This window comes from Heterocephalus glaber, unplaced genomic scaffold, assembly GCF_053883595.1.
Source record: "Heterocephalus glaber isolate CG9 unplaced genomic scaffold, H.glaber_assembly_v1.0 deba00000331, whole genome shotgun sequence".
Taxonomy (NCBI): Eukaryota; Metazoa; Chordata; class Mammalia; order Rodentia; family Bathyergidae; genus Heterocephalus; species Heterocephalus glaber.
In genome coordinates this window covers 62,540,245-62,552,826 of record NW_028258142.1, presented here as the reverse complement: position 1 = coordinate 62,552,826, position 12,582 = coordinate 62,540,245, and the positions used below count along the sequence as shown (strand labels likewise).

The following is a 12,582-nucleotide window of genomic DNA, read 5'->3' as shown; positions in this document are numbered from 1 at the left end:
GTCGAAAATTAAGGTTCTGGCAAATCTGATATCTCATGAGGACCCATTTCCTGGTGTTTGGATGTCAATCTCTTTCCCCTAAGCCCACGTGGTAGAAGTGCTGAGGGACGTCTCTTCAGCTTCTTTTAGAGGACGCCGGTCATGTTCATGCATTTGTGAGTCCTATTCATGACCCAGTTTCCTCCCAAAGGACCCTCATCCTTGTAACATCAGGTCAGGGGAAGGACTTTGTGATAGTTGATTGATTGTGTCAACTTGCACAAGTAACACCCCAACTAATTTGGCTCAGCAAAGCTCTGGGTGTGGAAGACCCGCCCTAGGGAGGCTCGCCACCAGAATGGGATGAAAGGAACACCAAGAAGGCAGGCTCACTTCAGTCTTCAGAGGGGCGCCAGTCTTGACCCTCACCTTGGACTTTGCCTCCTGGCTTCCGGCACAGGCCCATTGGCCTCGTGATGTGGACTCATGTGAGGCCCCACACTGAGCTCCAGGGCTTCAGCTGGGTCCTTCGGATCCCCAGGGCACAGGTAGACCTTTGCACTCTTCCACACCTGACTCTGTGGGTGGCCATTGTAAACCAATCTTGCAAATTCTTATATATTTGTATATTTTGTATTAAATATATTTCTCTAATAAGCAGTAACCGATACAGATTTCAAAACATGAATTTGAGGAGACACAAATTTTTGGCCCACTGTGTAGACACTTACAATAGTATGCTTAAAATATGATACAGTACATTTGATTGCTATGGAACATTACTGCTTTTTAAAAATAAATTCAGAACAATCACTAAACATTTACAGATAACTGCAAATTCTTAGCAGGCTGCAGAGTTTGAGACGAGATTCAGTTAAGTAGCTATTTTTAGATGCTCTTATTGTATCTGACTTTGTATTTAACAACTGTCCTGTCAAATTACTGTACACATTTCATTTTATATTCTTACAAAGTGAAGGAAACTTAAAAGTTGTAAAATAATAAGTTGTAGAACAGAGGAATTTATAAAACAAGAAACCTACCCTGGAAATATTTTTATACCATCTAAAGAGCAGTTAGTACATTTGCTCACATAACTCTAGTATATTTTTGTAAAACTGTCTTGCAAGTGACTATGTATTTTTTTCAAAAGATATTCTTGTTTTATTCATATTTCTGAACAATTTAACAGGTTAGCTCCTAATGTGTCATCCTGGTAGTTTATTTTAGACCATCTTAATAAGATTCTTTGAATAACTGTTTCTTTAAATATATTCCTATGGAACAGATCAGCAATAAATATTTTTTAATATTTTTGGCTTTAAAATATATTTTTAAAACTCTGAAATGCTTTTTCATAGCTTGCAGTGATTTAAGTGCATATGTGGGACCCTGAGGTCCTGTGTCTTAGTGCTAGGTCTTAGTGCTAGAGTTTGGCTCCAAAGCCTGTGTGGTAAAGGCACAGCCTCCAGCATGGTGCAGTCTGGAGGTCCTGGAATCCTTGGGAGGCAGGGTCCAGGGGGAGATTTAGGTCATAGGAGGTATGCTTGGGAAGGGGATGGTGGGGTGCTGGTGGATTCCTCTTTCTCCTTTTGTCTTTTATCCCTTGTCATGAGGTGAACTCAGCACCCCTGGCAAGCACTCCCACAGACTATGCCACTGTGGGCCCAAATCGGAGACCAATCCATTGTGGAGTGAACTCTCCAAAGGTGTGAACCATAATAAACCTTTCTTCTTTTTAATCTGATGGTCTGAGGCATTTGTTATAGTAACAGAAGGCTGATGAACACACTTAAGTGATTCTGAGTCTGTTGAATCCGCTCTTGGAGCTATCCATGATGCTCTGTTCTAAAGTTCAGTTTGTCCTAGGCCAGTGGTTCTCAAACACTGTGGTATTAGGACCTCTTTACACTGCAAAAAGAGTCAAGGACCCCAATAAAGGCCTTTCATGTCATCTGCATCTGCCATTGTCTATATTATTAGAAATGAAAATGGAGAAACATTAAAAATACTTATTTAAAACAATAAACCCATTATATGTTATGGTGAATAATATTTTTTGTTAAAAAACAACTCTGGACTGGGGGGGTTAGCTCAGTGGTTCCACTGCCTGCCTTGCAAGCACAAGGTCCCAAGTTCGATCCCTGGTATCAAGAAAAAAAAAAAGCTCTATTTTTTTCAAAACAAAAATGTCAGTGAAAACAGCAGCACTGCTTTTACATTTTGAAAACCTCTTTAATGTCAGGCTCAGTAGAAAAATAGCTGAATTTTCACATCTCTCTGCTTCTCATTCAGTCTGTTACAAGATGTTATTTTGGTTGAAGTATATGAAGAAAATCAAGTCTCACACGGTGTCTTAGTCCTTTGTTTGCTGCCATACAGAATACCTGAGATTAAGTAATTCATTTACAAAAGAGATTTATCCTTAGAGTTCTGGGGTCTGGCAAGTCCAAAGTCAAGGAGCTGCATCTGGGGAGAGCTTCCTGCCTCATTGTGCGGTGGTAGAAGGTAGAAGAGCAAGACTCACATTCACACATCTGCATGACAGAGAAGGAAGCAAGAGGATCAGAGCTCACTGTTTAGTAAACCCTTCTGACAACAAGCCCATTCCCAAATAAAAATATTAATCCATTCATGGGGGCAGAGTGGTATATGTGGAATCCAAAATCAATCAACAAACATTTTGTTACATCACAATCTATTGGTATATCCTGCCCAGGTGATTTTGTAACATTATGCTTTGGTCATTTGGTTTATTGGGCTACACTGATCTTTCACACATTGTCATAGCTCATTCCACAACACTAAAACTCACTTATGAGTAAACCACTAATAAACATCACTATGTTATTAAAGATTAGGAAGCTGAAAAGTGGTAAAAAGAAAAGTTTCTCATCATTCTAATTTTCATATGAAAATTTGAATTTTATCATTAGCAAGAATAATTCCAGTTGAAGAATTTTTTTCCCTGGAGGTGACAAGATCTTTTGTTTATTTTTGAGAAAATGTCTGGCCAGATATGCACATCGGAAATGTGTGGCTTATCTAGTGGTCAAAGGACAGAGGGTAAATCAATCCAGCCAGCCCAGCTTCCAGTCAGATGGCCATGGCCATGCTTTTCTATGTTGCAGTCGTGTTTGTAGCATACCTAAAATTTCACCATCCGACTATTTTTGAAAACACAAAAGTCAAGATTAGATTAGTCCCATGAGCACACCAGTGTTGCAGCTCATGACAGATCACATATTCAGTGGTGGTCCCAGTATCAGCTCGTCACCATAACATCACAGATCAACACGCTCCTCCCATATCATGGTGACAGTGACATAAACAAACCTACCACACCACCAGCCCTATAAAAGTATGCACAGTATCCAATGACCTGATAATGTTAATGAATGACTATGTTATGAGCTTATATATTTGCTATGCTGTTATGGTTAGAGTATATTTCCACTGACAAAACTAGTGTAAAACAATATGCCAGTTTCATGCATCTCATGTTTGCTGGGACTTTTGGTCACATCAAGAGGCCACATGCAGTCACCTCCACCATCTCCATCTGTGTAAATGCAATCTGTGATGCTCACGTGGTGAAGAAACTGCCTGAGGATGTGTTTCTCAGAAGTCACTGTTACTGCTTCCTGAAGGGCATTCCTAGTGAAATGGGCATTTTTAACAAATTGCAGGTGAACTGCATGAAAGAATACAGTGAATCAGAACCCACCACCTCCTTGAGTTCTTAAGAACCAGCAATTATACCCATTATTGCTTTTGCACCACCAAGGTAAACATCAGCCCAGTGAGAAGGACAAAGAGCACCTCAATATTACTAGGAAACTAGATGTGCCTGGAAGTTCTTGGGACGTCTTGGATTCTATGGACCACCTGTTGGGAATGACTGTCCTAATCAGGCCCAGGAGCATAGGTCCTGAGTGTCAGGGCCTCCAGCGGAGGAGGCATTGGCAAATCATCAGTAAAATTTTATACCCCAGACTCCACCTCTTCAAACTGTACAGCAGCCTCCACACTATAAAAATACGAACAGCTTCTTTGTACAGTTATAGATGAGTATCTGCAGTTGGCTTTTTTCATTCAGTGCAATCCACTCTATACAAAAATCCGTAAATTTAGGCCCTTCTCATTCCATTCTATTCTCTACAGAAATGGAGCTGAGTTCATCCACGTATTCTGCATCAGATTCTTGTTGGTAGGAGCGCGTGAAATCAGTTTTCCTGTGCCCTCCCTTCTGTGGTCACAAGAGGACCCTTACAGGTTTGCTTTCACCTTCATTGTTATTCTCTTCCGACCACAAGTCTTCCACAGGAGCCCTTTTTTGTGCAAAACATTCCCTTCTGATCTACTCCTTATGATTAGCTTTGCTAACCTAAAGTATATCATACACTTCACACTTCCTCTAATCCCTACCTACATTCTCCACCTTAGATATATATCTCATCCGTCTGTCTGTCCGTCTGTCCGTCCATCTTTCTGTCTCTCTAAAACCCAGGGCCTCCATGCTGAGTTACATCCTCAGCTCTTTTTTAATTTTTTGTTGTAAGACAAGGCCAAAGATTGCCCAGGCTGGGCTTGAACTTGCAGTCTTCCTGCCCCGGCCTTCCAGTGTGCTGCCATTTCAGGGATGCACCACTATGGCCAACTTCTGCCTTATGAAGCTTTAACCCCCAAATGCCCTTCCCTGTGAAAACTCTGCCCAGTGATTAGCATCACAGACAGCACTGAATTGGCCAAGAGGCTTCGTGTGGCTCTGACACTCAGATTCTGGCATAACGAGGGCAAAGACTGACAGGCACAGACTGGCCTCGCCTATTGAACTGTCCTGCTTTGACGAAACTCTTTCCTATCCAAGCTGTCCAGTACAGTTGTCACAGACACATGTGGCTCCTGGGCATTGGAAGTGTGGCTGCTGTCACTAAGGAAATGCTTTCTAAATTTTATTTTAATTCGCTTAAGTTAAATACCCATATATGTACAGTGGTTACCACATTGGACCTAAAAGTCATAGCCATTACTTGTAATATCTCATTTAATCCGAGAAGGAAGTTTGGTCTTTCTTACCAATGTCAGTGTCTAGACATCACTGCCACTCCCTGGCACAGGCTTCACCTCTGCCTCCTGGACACTCAGAGGTGTAGGTTCCCAGCTGTCCTGCAGGGAGGCAGGGTGCTGTGACTAGTTCTGGCCAGAGGGCTGCAAGCAGTCATGCCACTTGCTGCCAGTGCAAACACATATGTGCCCTGCTTTGGTGACAGCAGTGTTCCAGGCCTTGCACATCTGCAACTCCAGGCCCTGAGTGACAGAATTACTGGTCCAGCTACACTGGACACCAGGCACGCGGAAGACATTAACGTTTACATAGGGAGCCACAAGAAATTCAGGGCTCCTCATTACTACAGCAGAGCCTAGACCTTCCTGACTCAGTCCACATTAGAATCACCTGAGCAGATTTTAAAATTCACATGTCTGGCCCCACCCCAGGGTGGAATCTGGACACCTGTATTTTTGGTTCAAATAAAATAAAGAAGCTGCCTCCTGATACTTCAGAGTCATGCTCATTCAGATAATTCACCTACTTAAAATCCCATGCTAAGACAAGTCAGTGTTACCAGAGAGAGCACAGAGATGAGGTGTAGAAAGAGAAGGTAAATTGTGCAGGGCCGGCTCAGGGAGGGAGATGCGACTGGAGCCGTGCTTGTCCCCATGCAACGCTTCCTTTCCTCCCAGGATGGGGGGCGGGGGGGGGGAAGCAGCAGAATAGTCCTGGTTCCCAGACTGAATGAAGTAATGCCTTTGTCCTCAGAATTACACTCTTACACAAGACCATTAGTCCGATGGAAGTCTGTGTAACCTAAAATGTAGTTAACAGTTCTGTACATTATGGACTAGGCTAAGGATCTAACTTGCATTTATAAATATTTTTAAAGGGCTCAACACATTCCAAAGTGATTATGATTAGCTTTGCTAACCTAAAGTATATCATACACTTCACACTTCCTCTAATCCCTACCTACATTCTCCACCTTAGATATATATCTCATCCGTCTGTCTGTCCGTCTGTCCGTCCATCTTTCTGTCTCTCTAAAACCCAGGGCCTCCATGCTGAGTTACATCCTCAGCTCTTTTTTAATTTTTTGTTGTAAGACAAGGCCAAAGATTGCCCAGGCTGGACTTGAACTTGCAGTCTTCCTGCAAGTTCCTTCCAATAACATGTCTAAAAAGAAACTTTTAAAATAAAAAAATCATTCCCTTTTGATAATAGGTTGTACAAGGTAGAATTAGAATTACATATAACTTGATTACCAAAGAATGTTACTAGTAAGTGACTCTACTCACAATATAATGTCTGCCGTGAATTGTCTTTAAGCATCTTTAAAAGTGGTGAGCCTTGGAAATCGGTTATTTCATTTACCCAGCAAATGCCTGTAGAGCAATTGGTATGTGTCAGGCACTATCATATACACTGCGAACAGAGTGGTGAACAAAATAAAACAATACCTATTCTCATGATGCAGAGTTTACTGGAAATGTAAATATTAAACGAATACATAACTATACATAATTAAGAATTGTGTTCATTTCTCCAAGATTAAAACATAAATTTTATGAAATATAATTTTTAATCCTAACCTTTTTGAGGAGATAATTCTATAAAATGCTGATAATGTTTAGATGGAAGAATAAAAGACCAGGAATAGCTCAGCCAAAGAGGGTAAGGTAAACATGTGAATGGGGGTCGAAGGTGTTCACCTTGGATGTCAGTCTGGGTCCTCTGGATAGCAGGTAGAGTTATGAGTGGGAAAAGTTTATTGAGGCCAAGGACTGTGTAATGCCTGTAAAATATAAAAAGGGAGGAAGCAGAATCGGGCAGAATGACTTCAGTCCCCATCCGGGCTCGGAGCTATATAGGCAGAGGCAGGAAGTACCCCTAAGCCAGACACACCAGGTGCAGTGCGGGCTTCCACAGAGCTCCAGTGTGCACACAGGAGGAGCCTGCTGGGCAAGAAAGGCCAGGCCCTGACACCGCTGCCGGTCAGTCAGCTAAAGTCAAGTCCACACGGGGACAGCTGAGCGCACACCTGCAGCTGCTGCTCCTTTAGCACAGAGCAGAGTCCCTGCCCTCAGAGCCCGTGCTGCTGTAAGGTGGAAAGAGTCCACGGAACAGGGTAAGGAGCCCGAAATGAACAGTGGTGGCAACGGTGAGAGTTGCTATGTGAGAAATGTTTAGAGCAGTTAGAGAAAGGGTTTCTTTAATGCACGGTGAGGTATAAATAGCTGTCACTCTGGAAAGAGGAGACTGGGCTCCAGTTTAGTCATGGACCAAAATTCCTGACAGATGAGCCAAATTCAATGTTAATTAATAAAAATCTTACCAAAAAACTCTTTGAAACTCTGTCTAAATAATCCAGCAGCAAAGGCCTTATTATTCAAGATTGAAAATCCAGAAGCCTTTTTTAAAAGACTCTAGAGCTGAGTATGGTGGCTGGAGCACACGGCCTGCAATTCCAGCTCTCCAAGAGGCAGAGGCAGGAGGATTGCAAGTTCCAGCCCAGGCTGGGAAATTTATTGTCTTAGCAAGAACTTTTCTCAAAATAAAAAATTATAAAAGGCCCTAAGTTCAATTTACAGTACTACAAAGAAAGAAAGAAAGAAAGAAAGAAAGAAAGAAAGAAAGAAAGAAAGAAAGGGGGGAGAAGAAAGAGGAAGAGGAGGAAGAGGAAGCAGAGAAAGAGGAAAAAGAGAAAGAGAGAGAAAGAGAGAGAAAGAAAGGAAGGAAGGAAGGAAGGAGGGAGGGAGGGAGGGAGATTGAAAACATTTGCCTGGGCGGAGGATTTAGTTCAGTGTTTCCGGCGCAGGCGCAAGTTCCCAAGTTTGATCCCTGGTACCAAAAAAAAAAAAAATTGGCTTGAGAAAATAATCAAATCATAATCAAAGGCACCAACCAGTGTTACATCAGGAAAATCATGCTTAGCACAGGTGAGAGCCCTGGATTGTGCAATACAGGCCCACAGAAAAGAGGCTGCTTTCTGTAAGCCAGGAATGAAAGTCAGGGCCACGCTGTACAGCTGAGTAATAAATACACCTGTTCTATTTCCACGAGACTTCGGTGAAGAAATGCAAATGTACAACAAATTCAATGAGCAGGAACTCCCACGTGATCATAAGGAAAACCAGGTTGATTTTTTTTTTTCATTTTTAATTTTGTTGACCACATGAAAGTTGGGAGAAAATATGACTAGTGTCCTGCAGTGGAAGGCGCTCTCCAGCCACACCTGCTCTGCGGCATGGGACACTTTTATGCAATGTGGGATTTTTACGTGATGATCCCGTAGCCCGAATGCCCATGGGTGTCTGCTAGGAAAAGCCCAAAGCCCTGTGGGACAATCTCACCTTGCCTGGAAGCTGTGGTCCTTTCCGTGTGAGGGACGCGTTCAGAGTTTAATCCTCAGGGAATAGGCAGGGCTCAAGCAGTCAGGAGAAGGATTTTGTCTTTGCTTTGCTCCCCGCCACCCTTTTCTTGGGATTTTCTTCTTTTGCCTGTAAACTCGGTGAGTGTGATATCTCTGGAATGACCTCTACATGGTAGATAATAAAATGGTCTCAGAAAATAGACCTGAAAGTGTCCCCAGTACCAAGCCTCCAACTGAAGACCTATGAGCTCTCTACTCCAAGCCTCCTTCCCATTAAACAATTCATAGGCTTTCTGCTGCCCACTGTTCTGATGAAAAGTGAACAGTCTCAACCCATGCTGCTGGGAGGCCAGGCCATGCCTTTGTCTAAAGCGTCCACCGTGCACACCACCTGCCCGGTCTCACTCAGCAGCTGTCTTGGGTATCAGGTCGACTCTTACAGTGTCACAGTGCTGGTGTTCAAGTAGCCTTTATTTTACCAACTGTGGCCCCAAACTGTGAGAGTAGTAATAACACCAGCACTTCAACCAAAGAGAAGCTGCAGAGTATTCCAAGTAAAAAAGTGAACGTCCTCAAGTAAATAAACAAAATGTATGCAGAAGTTGCTGAGATCTATGCTGAGTTATTCTTGTTCATCTCTGGGCCTAACTTAAAAAATCAAACTTTATTATAGATATGTGTATAAGACACAGTATGTTTACATTTTATCCACGTTTCCAGGCCTCCCCTGGGGGTACCCACGTGTCCCTCGTGGACAACGGGATGACTGTATCTCAGACTTGTCCCACTGGTAGGTGACATGGAAAAGGCCCCACAAGCTCCTACCTCCACTGCTAAGTGTGCATGGTCCGAGGTTTAATATTATCCACAAGAGGTGGCAATTTCCTTCTAATACTTTGTAAAAGCAGCCCAGAGCCTAAGGGGTTATCCCTGCTTAAAAAACAAAAAACAAAATAAACAAGACCCAGGAATCGCTTCTGTGCCTGTGATCCATTAATTTACCTAGTCCTTTGGTGTACCTGTTTGTAATTTGAGTTCCTACAATCTTTACCCTTGGGACAATGATTCATAAATTTGCTACCCCAGTTAAGTTAGAAGCTCTTATTTGTCCTCAGTCTGCCTCTTCAAGCATCAAGAGATAATCCCTTCCCTTAGAATGACAATATTTAGTGAATAATTTGGAATTCTTCTTGATCTACATAAAATGTGTGTGTGTTCCCCGCAAAATCTTCCCCTATTAAATTCTGTGTCACTGTGGTTGGAAGGATTTTTCCACACAGTATTCCTCACCTTATTCTTAACCCATTTCTCTTTAACCATTTAGACTGTCCAACTCTTTAACTTAATATTCTCACCTATGCCAAACTGTAAACCCATCAATTTGCATTTAAAATAAATTTGTTTGGAAATATTCTTGGGAATAATCTTATTATCAGAACTGCTCGGAACATCAATATATAACAGTAACTTAAATTAGATTTTTCTTCCTCTAAAAATTGGGAGACAAATAAACCTTATCCCTGTCTGTGATGACTGCCATGACTATAGGGATGCTAATTTAATTTCAATATTTATATGAATACATGAATATTCTTGTTTTAGTCATATGATTTATGAACAATGCACTCTGTTAAAAGAACATAAGCCTAAAGGCACAATTACATTTTAATTCTCATATCTCTCAAGGAGTTTTCATCTACATCACAGGGCACTGTCTAGTTTTAATTTGGTATTTTATAAATTGTTGTCAGCAAAGAGGTAGAATGGAAAGAAAAGTGGGAGGGGTAGGGGAAAGGAAAGAAGGGAATGGAATTAATATGAGAAAATGAAAAAAAGGAAACAAAGTCTTTGTAAACAGGGAGGGAGAGAGGTGTTTAAGGGAGGGCAGGGGAAGGGGGAAAAATAACCAAGAGAGGTTATGTAAAAGTGCAAATTTCCAATGACGAATGCCATTATATTGTGTACCTAAAATGTACCAATAAAAGTAATTTTTAAAAATTAAATGAGGAGTTTTAAACTCTACAGCACGTTGCGTAATGCAGAGGCCAGGCCCGGAAGCCCTGACTGACTGGCCTGGTCCTGACCATTCGGTGGACACTTCCCCGTACCTGGGAGTCACTTCCGCCCTCTGCATCCGGTCTTCTTTCTGAGAAGGGAGGCAGGGGCGCTCTTCGTGGTGTGGGGCAGCTTCCCTCCAGGACACTCGCACTTCATCCCCGGAAGGAAGGTCGGAGAGATCCGGCCAGTCACGACCGGTGAGGCCTCAGTTTCTGAACTTAGAACTAAAGGATAGGTTGAGAAAACTGTACCTTCCCTTCCAACACTGCGTCTTACATTCTTACACCCACCCTGATCTCCACCCAAGGGGATTTATTATTTATTGGATCAGCTCACAGGATCGGAGATGGGAGAGCTCATGGCAGCACCTGCAGGCAGGAGAGCCTGAGGGTCCAGCGGCCGCTCTGTCCAAGAAGCTGGAAGCCCCAGGACGAGAGGGATCAGGATGCAGCCCCAGTCCGGGACTGAAAACAGGAAGCCCCTGGAGAGGCCTGGTGTGAGTGGCTCTGAAGGCTGAAGAAGCTGGAGTCTGACGTCCACGGGCAGCAGCAAAAGATGCACCCACTGAGACAGAATCCGGCGTCCCCCTGCAAGCCAGCTTGCTCCTTCATCCACCTTTTCGTTCTGTCCTGCTCTCCGGCTTATTGGATGAGGTCATCCTGGGTCAGGGCAGGTCTCCTCTCAATTCGCTGTCCCACAAGCCAGTCATCTCTGGATCCCCCCACAGACACCGGAAGTGTGCTTCACTCATCTCTTAAGCCAGTCAGCAATCGGAATTAATCGTCACACCATGAAATGCAAAAAGTCCCTCCTGTGTGTCCCATGGTTCATTGTCTTCTGAGATCTGAGACAGTGTCTTCCTGTACACGGTATCTCCCACAATTACGAGAAGAATTGGCCTACCCCCTGGTAATTTCCCATCCATGGCCCACACCCTGCTCCCCAGGTTTAAATTCCCACTTCTCTTTGTACTCAGGGCTGAGCCCAATTTCTCTCCCGACCACAAGCTCCACGGCAGCAGCTGCTCTCTGATAAAACCTCCCTCGCTGTCTTCTGCCCCTACCAGGTGCTTGTCGAACAAAGGATCTAATCTCTTTCAAAGAACTTTCTGTACCCCAGATAGAACTTAATGCTCCGATATGTCTAAAGTCCTTATGAATTATAAATCAAACACGAAGTGATACAGACGAAAGCAGAATGAGGTGGAAGACAGAAACCGAAATCTTAGCCAGAAAGAAAGGAAGGAGTCTCACTGTGGCTGTCCCAGGGCGGCACCAGCAAAGTCCCGGCAGTAGGAACCTAAGGGTTCCCTTTTTCTCTCCATCCACAAGTTGGACTCTTCAGATTTGTGACTTGGGTCTATTGCAGTTTTGAAAGCTCCCCCTCCATGCGACATCTCCGGGTCACAGGCAGTGGGGTGAAGTGCAGAGGGTGTCCTTGGCACTTTCCAGGCCCTGCATAAGCCCTGGGTCCTCACGGGATCACTGTGAAGTATCGGGGCAGCCTTGTTGCCACCTCGCTGCGGTTTTTCACGCTCAGTAGGAACTGTGCTCGGAATGCCTTTCTCCTTGGAAGTCCTGCCATTAAACTACACGTGCACGCGTGTGATTTACTCACTCTCTTTGCTGGTCCTTGATCTTTCTACCCATTCACAGGACAGACTACAGAAGGAGAGAGGGTGGTACAGAGGAAAGAACCAAAGGCCAGGCCACCTCAGGGAGGTGCTGCTCCCCGGCTGCGCCCTCTGGCTTTGTAATAATAGTGCAGGGGCCTCTGGACTTGGAACCCTGTGTGATTTCCTCCACTTTGCCCTTTAAAGAGCATCACAAAGTGGACCGGTGATTGACAATTAACACAACGCGAGCCTGCTGCGGGATCAGAGGACCGATTCGAGGGCCCAGTCTTGCTCCTCCTGGCTTCTCAACGACCCGAGCCCCGCCCCTCACAGATAGCGCCCTCCACGCTTCTGTGCCAGTCTCACCCTAGAAACTCATAATGCTATGAAGAAATCCATTATTTTTACAATTAGTTAAATATGCTAGTTCCATGTTTTTCCTCAAGGGCTACCGAAACGTCATTGGGTTTATAATTCCATCCCCTTCATGGTAGGACAAAT

The 12,582-nt window shown here is 43.7% G+C and overlaps 1 long non-coding RNA gene across 1 annotated transcript; it reads right to left on the bottom strand.

Annotated features, from left to right (window-relative positions):
* Nucleotides 1-1,067: 1,067 nt before the first annotated feature.
* Nucleotides 1,068-11,537, bottom strand: LOC110350847 (uncharacterized). Its single transcript, XR_002397760.2, has 5 exons — nt 10,517-11,537; nt 8,389-8,573; nt 6,748-6,830; nt 6,334-6,420; nt 1,068-2,516 (listed from the first exon to the last, which is right to left on the bottom strand). It is a non-coding gene; the product is annotated as an uncharacterized LOC110350847 (long non-coding RNA).
* Nucleotides 11,538-12,582: the final 1,045 nt, after the last annotated feature.